This window comes from Protopterus annectens, chromosome 16.part0 (assembly GCF_019279795.1).
Source record: "Protopterus annectens isolate FY-2018-M chromosome 16.part0, PAN1.0, whole genome shotgun sequence".
In the NCBI taxonomy this organism is placed as follows: Eukaryota; Metazoa; Chordata; order Ceratodontiformes; family Protopteridae; genus Protopterus; species Protopterus annectens.
This window is the reverse complement of record NC_056750.1, coordinates 564,553,035-564,566,708: the sequence shown is the minus strand read 5'-3', so window position 1 is coordinate 564,566,708 and position 13,674 is coordinate 564,553,035. Positions and strand designations below refer to the sequence as shown.

The 13,674-nt window shown below is 41.4% G+C and overlaps 1 protein-coding gene across 2 annotated transcripts in view; it reads left to right on the top strand.

Moving 5' to 3' along the window:
• Positions 1-13,674, top strand: part of EXOSC2 (exosome component 2) — a 491,325-nt gene that overhangs the window by 24,874 nt on the left and 452,777 nt on the right. The window lies entirely within an intron of this gene.

The window sequence follows — 13,674 nt, the reverse complement described above, 5'->3', positions numbered from 1 at the left end:
TGTGGACTACCTTTCCCTCATCAATGGCTTTGGTAGCTATTTCAAAAATGTCAACTAGGTTTAGGAGGCAAGATCTGCCTTTAACAAAGCCGAATTGGGTAGGGTCCAGTGTCTGGAGGTTCCAAATGTCTTTGTTTATGAGATCCATGATGATGCGCTTCATAGCCTTGCAGACCAGGCTAGTCAGGCTTATGGGGTGCTAGTTCCTGGGATCCGTTGTGGTGCCACCTTTGTGGAGCGGGATTACTGTTGCTGTATGCCATTCTTTGGGTATATAACCTGTGGTAAGGCTGAGTTGGAACAGTGAGTTTATGTGAGGGTTTAGTTCTTTTTGGAGCTCGTGTAAGACACAGCCCGGGATACCATCCGGTCCCATTGATGCTGTGTTTTTTACTTTGGAAAGGGCTGCTTTCACCTGTGTGTCTGTGATGACTGGGGGACTGTATTCTTCAGGGATAGAAACAGGCCCTTTTGGGGGGGAAGGGGGGGTAAAGTTTGCACTGAACCTGTCCGCCAGGATGTTGGCAATGTCAGTGGGTTCAGTGTGTTTTGTTCCATTTTGCACCAGCTCAGAGCAGATCTGAGAGTTACCACCCAGATTCTTGACGTAGCTGAATAACTCCTTGTGATTATCTTTAGAGTCTTTGGTGATTTTTCTTTTGAAGTTAGACTTCGATGATTTTATGATTGAGTGAAGTTTCTTGCTAATACTGATCAGGGATGTCTTCCCTTTTTGGGATTTTGCCCTGTCATGTAATAGTTTCCTCCTTCTGTTGTATAGCTTATTTATGGCCAGGGTCCACCAGACTGGTCTCCTGTGTTTGAAGGAGAGAGTCTTGGTTTTACTTGGGATGGCACAATCCATGCATTACTGTACGTGCTCATAGAGTGCATTTGTAAAGGATTCTGTGGTTTGGATAGCATTTTCAATTTGCCCCAGGGCTTTGAAACTTTCCACCTCGGTGTCGAGAAGTGTGAAGTTTGCTTTTGAGAGATTTTTCACAGTGGTTTCCTTGGCCGGGGGTGGGGTCGGGATGTGGATGTCCATTGTGATTAGTTTGTGGTCTGATCTTACCAACGAGGGGTTTACCTCTGGTTTGGAACAATGATCCCCCATGTTGGTGATGACCAGGTCCAATATGTTGTCCCCTCTTGTGGGAGTGGTGACCAGTTGTTCCATGGCGTTTGAGTTTGTAAACTCCAGGAACCATTGGGCAAAGGAGTTTGGACTTGAGTAGTTTTCCCAGTCAATGTTTGGGTAGTTGAAGTCCCCCAAAATCATGGTGTTTGGTGAGACCTTCATATTCTCAGGAATGCCGTGTGGGAGTCCTGAGACAAGGTGGGTGATCTGTAGCAGGCTACAAACTGAAAAGCAGTTTTGCCCACTGTTAGTTGCACCTGGAGAGTCTCCGATGCCTCGTGCAGTACCACTAACCTGGAGATGTGGGTATCCTTGATGAAGATGGATACTCCCCCGCCTTTATTATTTCGGTCCGAGTTCTGGGGCCGAAAAGTATGGTATGAGTTGAATCCTGGTAGTGCTGGGGTGCTATCTGGAGCCTTGAACCAGGTTTCTGTTACTGCACAGATATCGATTTTCTCCATACTGAGGAGTGCCTCGAGTGCGTGCATCTTGAGGTTTAGACTTCTGGCGTTGAGTAGCATTACCCTTAGTTTTTGTTTCTGGTATTGTCTATGGAGGTGGTTTTGTCTTTTGAGCCTTGCCTAAAAAAGGCACTATGGGGGTGGCAAGAGCCTTAGCCAATATTCGAAAACCTAAGGGTGACAGGTGCAAGCCGTCCCTGGTGAAGCAAATGTGGCTTGTCGAGCAGGTCATCCCAGGCTGACAGACACTGGTTTCCCCTTTGAATGACACCAGTAGCTTAGCCAATTGTTAAAATTGATCATTTTGTCTTTATACTGTGGCATCATTCTTGGTGAGGGCAAGATGCTACTCAAGGTCAGGGTCATACCGGCCTGGGCTACATGATCAGAGAGCTCCTCTGTCTCTCTTCATGTAGTCCAGGGAGGTATGTCTCAGGTCATTCACACCAACATGGACAATGACAGAGTCATATTTGTACCTGCTGTGGAGTGACCTGAGTGCTTGTGTTATGTGGTGGATCCTGGCACCCGACAGGCAGCTTACAGTGACCTTCTCCTTGTTCAGTCTGGTGAGCGGGACGTCAGTGTGCCTGACAATAGAGTTTCCTATTACTAGTGTATTAGGTGCATTATTTAGCTTTAAGGGCTGCTTCTGTGTGGCACACTGACTTTGTGAAGTATGTGATGCGTGAAAGTTGTTGTGGGGTAGTGATTGCTTGGATGTCTGCTTTGGAGGTCTCTGCAGCTTTGGCAGATTTTTATTTAGAGTCTCCGAGTATGTTTTTGTGAGTTTGTGTCATGTTTGCTGATGCGATTGGACTATGTGAGACTGGTTGTGTGGTGCGAGTGGTTTCCTTCTCCTCCTGACTGACTGTACCAGTCTTGGTTTGAGAGAGCTCTGCCTCCAGTTTGGCTGTATAGTTGCATCTCTCACATACATTTGAGTTTGTTGGAAGGAGGAGAGGGTTGTCTGTGTACACAAGGCAATTGTAACATTGCCTCAGGATTCCCAGATTCACCAGCTAGACTGGAGAGTATACCTGAAACTGCACTTTGGACATGCCTGGATAGTTAAAAACTGATTTGTTGAGTGTCCGGAATGGATGAATAGGGAGCCTTGTACTTCTGGGTAGTAAAAGGGGGTGTAGTGCTATAGTTTGTTAGTGCTTACTGAGGTATGTGAGAAAGTGCTGGGCTGTAGAAGGGAGGTAGAATGCTTACTTTAAGAGTTAGACTAGTTCTAAGGGAAAAATTGAAGAGCAGACTTTGTGGAGCTGGGAATAGTTTAAAACAGCTTAAATGGCACTGCGTGCAAATGCGGGTTTTAAGGCAGGGAGCTTGAAAGAGATAGGAATTGGCCCAAAATGGCCAATAAGCTACTAGTTGCTGGGCTGAGACCACTCCTCCAGGGACAGATAGGCTGCTCAAAGCTCCCCACTCTCACTGGTGAACAGAGAAGCTTCCTCCTATCCAAGTAAGGATATGGGCAACACAGGAACTTGTACCACAGCCCAGAATTCAGCAAAACCTGAAATCTGGACTACTCTAGTTCAGAAAAGGAGGGAAACAAGGATATATTTTTTTTCTTTTTTTAACAGAGCAACAGTAACTTAACAGAAAACGCTGTAAATGCTTTAAACAGACTAGCACACTTGAGTGTGTAGCCTACAATAGTTAACACAAAAACGATTTAAGGAAGCGCAGGAACAGTAAAAATGCAAAAACAAGCTTTTTCAGGTATTTAGAATAGCTAGAAACTCGCTTTTTGGCGAGAATATGCAGTCGCAAGTAGAAAGGCAGAGAAAAAAATACTTAATCTGTTTAAAGTCTCTCTCTTCGTCTCTCTGCTGCTTGTAACACTCTGTAGGACCACGAGGAGCTAGATAGGCTACCTGATGCTTACCACTCCCACTGATAAGCTAGAAGGCTTCCCTCCAACACGGAAAGGCTTGGGGGGCTCAGAAGCTTGCAGAGTCCTGGATACAGCAAATCTGTACCTGGACTAGACTAGTAATAGGGAAGGCAGGAAACAAGCACAAACACATGCTTTTAAGTCCGAAGGTTGAAAGAGATGGAAAAGCTTCCCAAAAGGCCAATAAACTGTAATTTATAGGTTCGTAGGTAGGTACTAAGCTATCGGCCCAAGGGCCTACATAAGCCTAGCCAACAAGGTTCCCTGGCTTACACCAACCAAGAAAGTTATTTTCCTGTGCCACTGTCGAGCAGAGACACAGAAGTGATCCCCGGGGTGCATTTCCTATCCACTCATCAAGATTTTTCTTGAAGAGTGCTAATGAAGAACTTTGCTTGACATAAATGGGTAGCCTGTTCCATAGTATGACAAGTCTCTGGGACAGGAATCTATCCCTCCAGCAAGTCCTGTTTATTGTGGTGACAAGGTTTAGGTCCCTAGAGCGTGTAGTTCTGTGGGATTGGGATTTCTTTCGGTGTAGCATGTCCAACAGCTGTGGGTTTGACATAGCTTTATATGTTAGGCAGAGATCGGAGTAGCCGATATGCTATGGAGTAAAGCTGGAGTTTTTTGTGGCGGTCAGTTTAGGGCATTTGTTTGAGGCCAGTAATCCTCTTTGTAAGGTACTTCTGTGGCCTTTCCAGCTGTTGCAGATGTCTTGTGAGGTACATTCCAAACAGGGCGTTGTACTCTAATGGGTCTGAGTGTCGAGTAGAGGGGAACAATGACCTCTTTTTTCCTGGATGAGAACCCTTTTATGATGAGGTGTGCTATGTAGAAGGACTTCCTGACTACTGTGGCGATGTGACTATTAAAGGAGAGACTACTGTCCACCTGGGTCCCAAGGTCTGTTATCACACATTTGGTGTTAAGTAGATTGCTGCCTATGTGGTAGTTCATGGGTACAGAGTTTTTACCAAAGGGGATGACACTGCACTTTTTGGCATTGAGCTTGAGACCATGGCTCTGACACCAGGCATCTGTCTCAGCGAAGCCCTTCTGTAGGATGTCCACATCATTTGGGGACTTGACTATGGCTCCTAGTTTGCAGTCATCTGCAAACTTCGTTAGCCAGAGGCCTTCTGTGTTAGCCTGTACATCAGAGAAGTAGATACTAAACAGCAGAGGTCCCAGGACTGAACCCTGTGGTACTCCACTTGTCACTGCTTTGAGATCAGATTTGGAGTCTGCAACTTTTACAGTGTGGGTTCTGTCAGTGAGCCAGTTGGCAACCCATCTTGTGACGTATGGATTTATACCTAGTTTAGTGAGTTTAGCTGTAATTCCAGAATGGGGGATGGTGTTGAAAGCCTTGGCGAGGTCAAAGATAGGCTGTGTGAACCACTTTACCCTCATCTATGGCTTTGGTGACTGCCTTAAAGAAGTCGATCAGGTTCAGGAGGCATGATCTGCCTTTAACAAACCCGAACTGGGTGGAATTCAGAGTTTGGAGGTTACCGATGTCTTTGTTTATAAGTTCCATGATGATACGTTCCATGGCCTTGCAGACCAGGCTCATTAGGCTAATAGGTCAATAGTTCCCGGGGTCAGTGGTGGCACCCCCTTTGTGGAGTGGGATAACTGTTGCTGTGCTCCTCTGAGTAAGCGATATGCCACTGAGTACAGCCGGAGTTTTTTCAGTTGGGCTGCATATAGGACAAATGTTTGAGGCCAGTAATCCTCTTGGTGAGGTGCTTTTGTGGTCTTTCAAGCTGTTGGAAGTGTCTTGTGAGGTACATCCCAAATGTGGCATTGTACTCTATGATGGGTCTGATGAGTGACGAGTAGAGGGGCACTATAACCTCTATTTCTAGATGTGAACCCCTTAGTAATTAGATGGGTCACATAGAAGGATTTCCTAACTACTTTGGCAATATGATTGTCAAAGTCGAGATTATTATCTACCTGGGTTCCCAGATCTCTTATTACCGCTTCTGTATTAAGGGGGCTGCCACCTATGTGATAATTCGTGGGTGTTTTGTTTTTCCTAAACGGGATGACTATGCATTTTTTGGAATTTAGCTTGATGCCATGACTTTGACACCAGGTGTCTGTCTCAGTAAGGCCTTTTTGGAGGATGTCCGTGTTAGCCGGAGAGTCAATTATGGCTCCCAGTTTGCATTCATTGGTGAACTTGGTTAGCCATAGTCCTCCTGTGTTTGCTTGTACTTCTGAGAAATATATGCCGAACAGTAGGGGTCCCAGGACCGAGCCTTGCGGGACACCACCTTTCAGTCTGAATAGCTTGATCATAGATATAATCATGAAACTTGGAACATGCAAATACTATTGCCAAAAGTTCTTTCTTAATTTGAGCATATTGTAGTTCAGTTTTGGGTAAGTGTTCTAAATGCATAGGCTACTAGGCTACTGGCCTGCCCTCTTGAAGAATGACTGCGCCAAGACCAAATTTTGAAGCATCACAGGAAAGAGTGACTGGCTTATTTACATCATAGTATCTTAATGTGGGTGGGGCAGCAATTTTCTGCTTAAGGTCTTCAAATGCCATCTGGTGCTGTTCTAACCATGACCATGTAACATTTTTGCGCATCAGTTCTCTTAAAGGTGCTGTCAACTCACTGAAGTCTGGTATAAACTTGCCTAAATAGTTGACCCTGCCTAGGAAATGCTGTAGAGCTTGAATATTATCTGCTGCTGACATCTCAAGAATAGCTGCTTGCTTGGTCGGGTCTGGTCTCAAGTCAGTACTGGTAAGTAAATGACGTACATATGTAACTTCTGGTAGTCTCAATTTGCACTTTAAAGGATTGAGCTTCAAGTTTACTTCACGTGCTCTGTCTAGAACTCTCTCTTTAGGTTTCTGCTATGCTTTGCTTCACCATTGCCTCCAACCAGTAAATCATCTACTATTATGGCACAAGGATAACCTGAAAAAATGTGCTCCATTGCATGCTGGAAGACTTCACTTGCAGAATTTATTCTAAATGACATCCTTAGGAATCTGTATCTGCCAAACAGGGTACCAAAAGTGGTTAGTAATGAGGATTTGCGATCAAGCATCACTTGCCAAAATTAACTTTTTGCATCCAAGACAAAAAAAAAAAAACATTGGCATTGGTATTAGAGCTGTAACCTCTTCGACTGTGCACATTGGATGATGCAGTCTCTTCAGTGCTTTGTTCGGTTCTCTTGGGTCAATATATATTCTGATTTCATCTGAGCCTTTTTTGTGAGCTGCTACCATGGACGGCACCCATTCAGTTGGTTCTGTAACTGGACAAATTACACCTTGCTGCACCATTTTATTTAGCTGAGCTTTGACTTTATCCTGCATAGCTATCGGAACTCTTCTTACTAGTCTGACTACTGGAGTGACCTCTGGGTCTAACTTTATGGAGTACACAACTGGAAGTTTGCCCAATTCATCATTGAAAACATCAGCATTCTCTGAGAAAATGGCTTCAGAAAAATTGGAACTAGGACATGCACTTATGTGATGAACGTCTTTGGTAAAAGAAAGCAAATTCATTCTCAAACTGTCTTTGAGACCCAATAATGACTGTACTGGTTTTCGGACTACATAGACTAACAAGCTGCAACAGTTATTAGCCAAATAACATGAAAGCATCACTGAGCCTTTGGTTTGAATTTCTTCACCTCCATAAGGAACAAGTTTCACATTACTGGCCACACTGAGTTGCTCATTAGTTCTCACTTTAGCAAACGTGTCTACTGTAGATTTACCATTGATCCGGACTGTACAAAATACTTTGCTGTTTGCCAACAAATTCACTGCATCAACTCTTTCACCATTGACTGATGCATCATCTACATAGAAAGTGGACTGCTGCAACTCTACTTGATCAGTTTGCTTTTTTGAGTGACCTTTCTTTACAACTAAGTGGGGTTTACTTGATTTGCAAAACTTTTGCAAATGGTTCCATTTTTTACACTTGTGACATTGCTGCCCAAATGCTCTGCATTTTTGTCTGCTAGACTTATGATTGGCACCACAATTGCGACTATTACCAATGAAGTTGGACTTGAGTTTTGCAGATGTCTGTACTGCACTGAGCATGCTCCTTTAACTCAACTCTTCTTAGAACTTGCAGGAAAGTTATGTGGTTTCCCTGGTGAACCAGCAGGGGTTGTGAATGCCATGTGCTTAGGCCTACTTCTGTTTGCCATGCATTGCATGCTGTCTACGTTTGCTCTGGAGCCTACTGTAACCATGCTGTTGTCGCTTGCAAGCTTACTTGTATGTTTCTCTGTAACTTCATGGGTTTGACAAATCCCTATGGCTTTACTCAACATTAAATCACTGTCTTGAAGCAAAATCTTTCTCACAGCAGCACTATTAATACACACATGAGCCTGTCTTTTATTAACTTATCTTTTAATCACCAAACTGACACATTTTAGCTTTGTTTCTCAGGTCAGTAATATAAGCTGCAAAAGTTTCCCCTGGTTTCTGATCTCTTGTGTAAAACAAATGCCTCTGTAATGTAATATTTGTCTGGGTGTTACACATTTCTCTGAATTTGCTCTTCAAACACTCAGGGTCTTCCCTTGATTCAGCCTGTACAACAATATGATGATTTTCACCTTCTCCCTCATATACTGCTGGTGCAGACGCAAATGAATGCTCTCTTTGAATGTCCTCTGACCCAGCTAGGTTTAGCAAAATGAATGCCTTGGTGCATGCATCTTTATCTGAATAAGCGACTTGTATAAAAATATACTCTTGCTCATATAGTTTCCATTTCTTTGTAATATTCTGATCAAATACTTGTGGTAAGGGCTTTCAAAATCCGTCTTCCATATTAGCATATACCAGTGAAGGTTTTTCAAGTAAGCATGAACACCTACACATATGCCAGTATTTTTGACTTTACCCAATAGCACAACAAGCCTCTATATAACTGAACTTTGTGAAATAAGCCTCTTGGGTACTGTAATACTCTTTAAATTACCGTATTGCAAGAAATCACCTCTTATCAGTTTAAGAAACATTTGAAATAACTGCACGACGCAGCTGAACTGGGCAAGAAAAGCTCAGAGTCTGAAACATTTCAAAGTAATTGCACTTTACGAATAAACAGTACACAGCATGCTGAAACTTCCCCAAAATGGTGGTACCTTGCTAGGTAATTCTCAACAGTGCAAAAAACACTCTGTAATGGTAGCATTTTGAGAATAGACACACCCAGCACAAGAAACTTTTCAAAATGGCTGTACTTTGACTGTACTTCACAAAATAGTTGCACTTTGCACACAAACTCTTCAGAATACGTACACAGTAATAAGCACACACTATAAGCACTTTTACACACTTTGATATACTTCGAATAGCTCTAATTATGCCCTTGATACAATATGAAGTCATAGTTATGCCAAAACACAGCACTTTGCCAAAAAACATGCAGTCACCTTGCTTTATTTATGCTTAATGTGCCCTTTTTGCCCTTGTATACGTTTTGCTGATTTAATCTTTTTTCATGCCTATTGTACTGTTCTTCTGCTTGTTTTGCTTTTGTGATTGCTTCATCAAATGTCTTGATGTTAAACATTTCCCTTAGTTAATAAATCTTTTGTGCCTCCTGTTTGTTTAATAATGTGGTTTGTGTCCTTGTAATGCTCTGTTTTATGTTTTTATAAAGTAAGCAGTTTGTGCGAATTCTCATTACCTTTGATTCTTTTCTGGCTCATTGTTGTGCTCATTTCTCGTAGTTTACCTTCAGTGACATCTCTGCACCTCATGGCTCCGAATATCATTCTCTGGCATCCCGGTTCTGATGCCATGTCATGCTCCTACTTTTGATACAATAGAAGAGTCTTCATGGGTTCTGTTCAAGCAGCTTTATTATATACAGACACATCACGAAAGAAGTTTACTGACTTTAGCTTAAATAACTTGTATACAAACTAACTACTACAATCGTACATGCGAAATCTTTGGCTGCACTCTCAAAATGTCACTGGGAGTAGCACGTGCCTGTTATTTATATGTGCACGTTCAGTCCTTGATATGCTTCTTAAAGATATAGCACATACACACTGATCTACAGGCTGCATCTAATATTGAAATGCCAACAAAACCCATCTGGAGTGACGGGGGATGTGGAGCATTGTGGAATCAGTGAGAGGCTTTCAAGCCTGGGAGGGTCTTAAGTGCCAAGCAGCTAGTCTTGCAGTTGAAATACAGATGCGCACCATGAACATCTAACATTATGCTAAGTGTGTAACTTGCATTTATGTGCTTTGCATAGACATGTTCACCTGCTACAGATATGTCTCTTTCTCCCACGTGCTACATCATTTTTTGTTGCTTTGACTTTATGAAGATGCCAGTGGAAAATGACTTGTGGTAGCTTGAGTGTACAAAAGTATTGCAATTAACCAGTATGTTGTTGCTCAGCCACAATTCTGTTCTTTGCCAACTTCTACTTGTCCCAGGTATCCTTAAAATGTGTGTTCTTGATTTGCTGTTCCTATTCATGTCAGCCTTGGTAGTATAGTGAGTTTTGTCATCTTTTTCCTCTTTTGTATTCCATACGAGGCTGCGTTACTCTTGCCTCTTACTACAGGTCCTTCATTTCCTCACTACTTTGACTATTAAACATAACAGTCAATTATCAGACAAAATAATGTTTCAAAGAAATAATCCATTCTCTGTATGACTGACAGAACTGGACACATTACTTGAGGTGTGATGTCATCTTACCAAGTCACTGAAATTCAACACTTTTTCCTTTCTGTCCAATAAACAACACTTTGAGAGTAAAATACTCTTTAACAGTCTGTCTTAATGTTTTAATGTAAGTGTCTCTTGTGAAAATGGGAGCTTTCGTGTTTCATGAACAAGGTGATGTTTTTTTGAATAGCTACCCTGGAAATCTTCCCAGTAGTCCAGGATCCTTATCTTATGTCTGTCTGTCTTTTTCTTTTTTTGTCATAACCTACTGCCACTGTTTAATTTCAGCACCTTGACAACAGGAGTCTTGTCATAGCCAAAATGCATTTGATTTTTGTTATGCAAAAAATGAGACCTCCCTGTAATTTGCTCATACTTTATTTTGAAATTGCTTTTGCCAATCTTAGATTTGAAACATCTAACCCATTCATTTCATTGATTTGTTTTAATCATGTATAACATTATTCCAGATAATGATAGAGTTTCTTGCTTTACTGGAGACAAGTTAATTTGGTTTAATTTGTAATGCAAGTGTCATGTAAACTGTACCGTTAAACTTTTAATTTAGTAAAAGGCAGCAAGCGGTGCTGTACTGTTTTGAGCATACAGTATGAAAGAGGTAGAAAGTGTGTGTGATTAACTGATTAAACCATAACATCAAGTGTACTAAATAGAGATGGTATGGCTGCTTTCTTTTGTTTTTGATGACATGATTTGTGGATTGAGTGCTTAAACCCTGATGAGTGGAGATGGAAGACCAAGCAAGGAATTTGCTATTTGAAGGATATAACTTGTCTTGAGGTTTGCCAACCTCTGAATTTCTTAATCTGTAATACCCCTGTACAAGTCTTGAAATGTATAACAAAAATGACCTTAACGGGAGGTTGTTGACTTATGAGTTGGTAATATACTAATTAGTGAACAAAATCTGGTCTCTTGCAAGAAAAAAATAAAAATCCCTTTATCAAAAAAAAAAAAAAATCATTATAGTTTGAAGTACAGCTTCAGTGATTAAAGGTACCAGTGGCAACTTTTGACAATCACCACAATAACAAAGAAAATAAAAGTAGTAGTGTCAATTGAACTTAATACTATCATTGGAGCCACACACCCCAACCTAAATGTTATAATTGGCTCTGTAAAATCAGTCTGTTTTAGACTGCTGCTATTATACACCTCATTATAACAGCAGCAGAATTCATAGTGCTGCTGTCAATCACAGACCCCACCTCTATTGCTGTAATGGTAACAATAATTGAGCTTGCTACTATAATTCACAGATACACACTTACCAACTTAATCATTGCAGTGGCAACAGTAATTTATTTCACTATAGTGTTGTCATTCACTCCAGCCCCATTGATCTAATTATTAAAAAAAAAAAAAACACCTGTGTGTATATACATGAACCACTGCCCACACATGCCAGTGTATCTGGAGTTCTGCCAGTCATAAAAAAAAGAACTCGTGTCTGCAAGAGAAGAGCTCTCTCTGGACGCAAGAGTTGCTTTTGGTGAGCATGTCTAAGATCATAAAGAAATAATGGCCACAAACACCTAACCTGATCATTGTAATAGTTGCAGCAGTGCTTTTCTGTCTCAACCTGCTGTTATGTTATTCACAGACACCACCAACTTGCTGACCATTGTAATTTAGAGAAACAAAAACTGGTCTCTCGTAAGTGCCATGACACATTATCTAGCTGTTTCCTAATTATTTTGTGAGAGGGAAGGGGTAAATAATATACCTTCATTAATTCGATCATTTTCTGATTTCCCACCTTATCCTATTGTCAGTGATTGGGATGAAGTGGAAAATGGGAGAATGAGTGAATGAAAAATTTACTATGTTGCAGTGCAAGTATAACCGACCTCAACTTCTAGATTTGTACAGGAATTAGTGAATTTTTCTTCTCAATTATGTTTGACTTATCAATAAGACACACCTACACATGGGGATATACTGTATTACAGAAAGAGATCATCCCATGTGTGAAGTTTCTGTGCTGTAGAGCAGTGGTCCACAACATCTGGGCTCCAGAAAGTAACCAAAAATGTTTTTAAAAAAGTAAAAAAAATGCTATGTATTACTCCAGTCACACACACTTTCTAGCATGTGCTTACTTACCTAATTGACTGCAGTTGCACACACCTCTAATTTTAGTTGCAGAAGTAACTATTGTTTGTTGTTTATAACTTGTTCTCTGTATACAGTAGTGACTTTCTGCAAGAGTTTGTAATAAGTCATGGCTGCAAGCCAGAATAAAGTTAAATGCAAAGTTGATGTAGAAAACAGGCAATTTCATGACTGCTGTCTTAAGTAAACATGCCAGTCACTTGTACCTATTGTTAACTCATAATGACTTACTATGTTTTGAGGTGGCCTGCAGATGCATTAAGAATTCATGTAGTGGCCCTCCCCACAAAAAGGTTGTGCACTACTGGTGTAGAGAAACAAGCAAGTTGTTTTTTTCTCAGTTAGCTGGAGTAGTAGATCCAGGGAAATCACAATCTCTGTCTCCAATAATTCCTCTGTCAATCGGGGGGGTGGGGGGGTTATAGTGAAGATTGTTGAGGACTACAGGTATTTGAGGTGCACCTGGACAGTAAGCTGGATTGGTCCAAAAACTCGCAGGTGGCATATAAAAAGGGTCAGAGTAGGCAGCACTTACTGCGAACACTCAGATAATTTGGAGTCGGCAGTTGTTCTGTGAGACTTTGATGGCCAGTGCTATCTGCTTTGCAGTGACGTGCTGGGGTAATAGCATAAAGAAGACGGAGGCAAACGGACTCAATAAATTGGTAAGTAAGGCTAGCTCAGTAGTAGGAGAAGAACTGGGCATCCTCGAAACCGCGGCTGAGAGAAGATTGTTAGTGACTAAAGTGCTTCATGGAAAATATGGACCACCCACTCAATAGAGTGGTGGCTGGACAGAGAAATTCCTTTAGCAGAAGACTGACTAACATGAAGTGCTCCACTGAACGTCACAGGAAATCCTTCTTGCCCAGAGCCATCAGACACTATAACACCTCCTACTGTCTTAGCATTGCCACCTCTGTTGAAGGACACCACATAGTGCAATGTTAAACTCTTACCCATGTTTTTCTTTTTTTCCCCATCCTTTTTATTTCTCTTTCTCTTTCTTTTTCAGTGAAATATTAATCAACAATACAATTATCCTTCGTACAATATGTTATAACTTAAAGTATTATAATCTGCAATACCCCATATCCTAGTGTGAGTGGTAACTAACACGAAAGGCTCCTCCTTTCATGCCGCTTCTATATGTGGTATCAGACTCCTCTAATACATTGGCTATGGTCAACAGTGTACCTATGTCAGGCGTTGCTGTTATATATGTGGGGTAACATAAGTGAGTATAGCATCTGTCGTATCTAATTATGTAACATATATGTTTGGTTTACGTTGAGTCTGTGTTTAT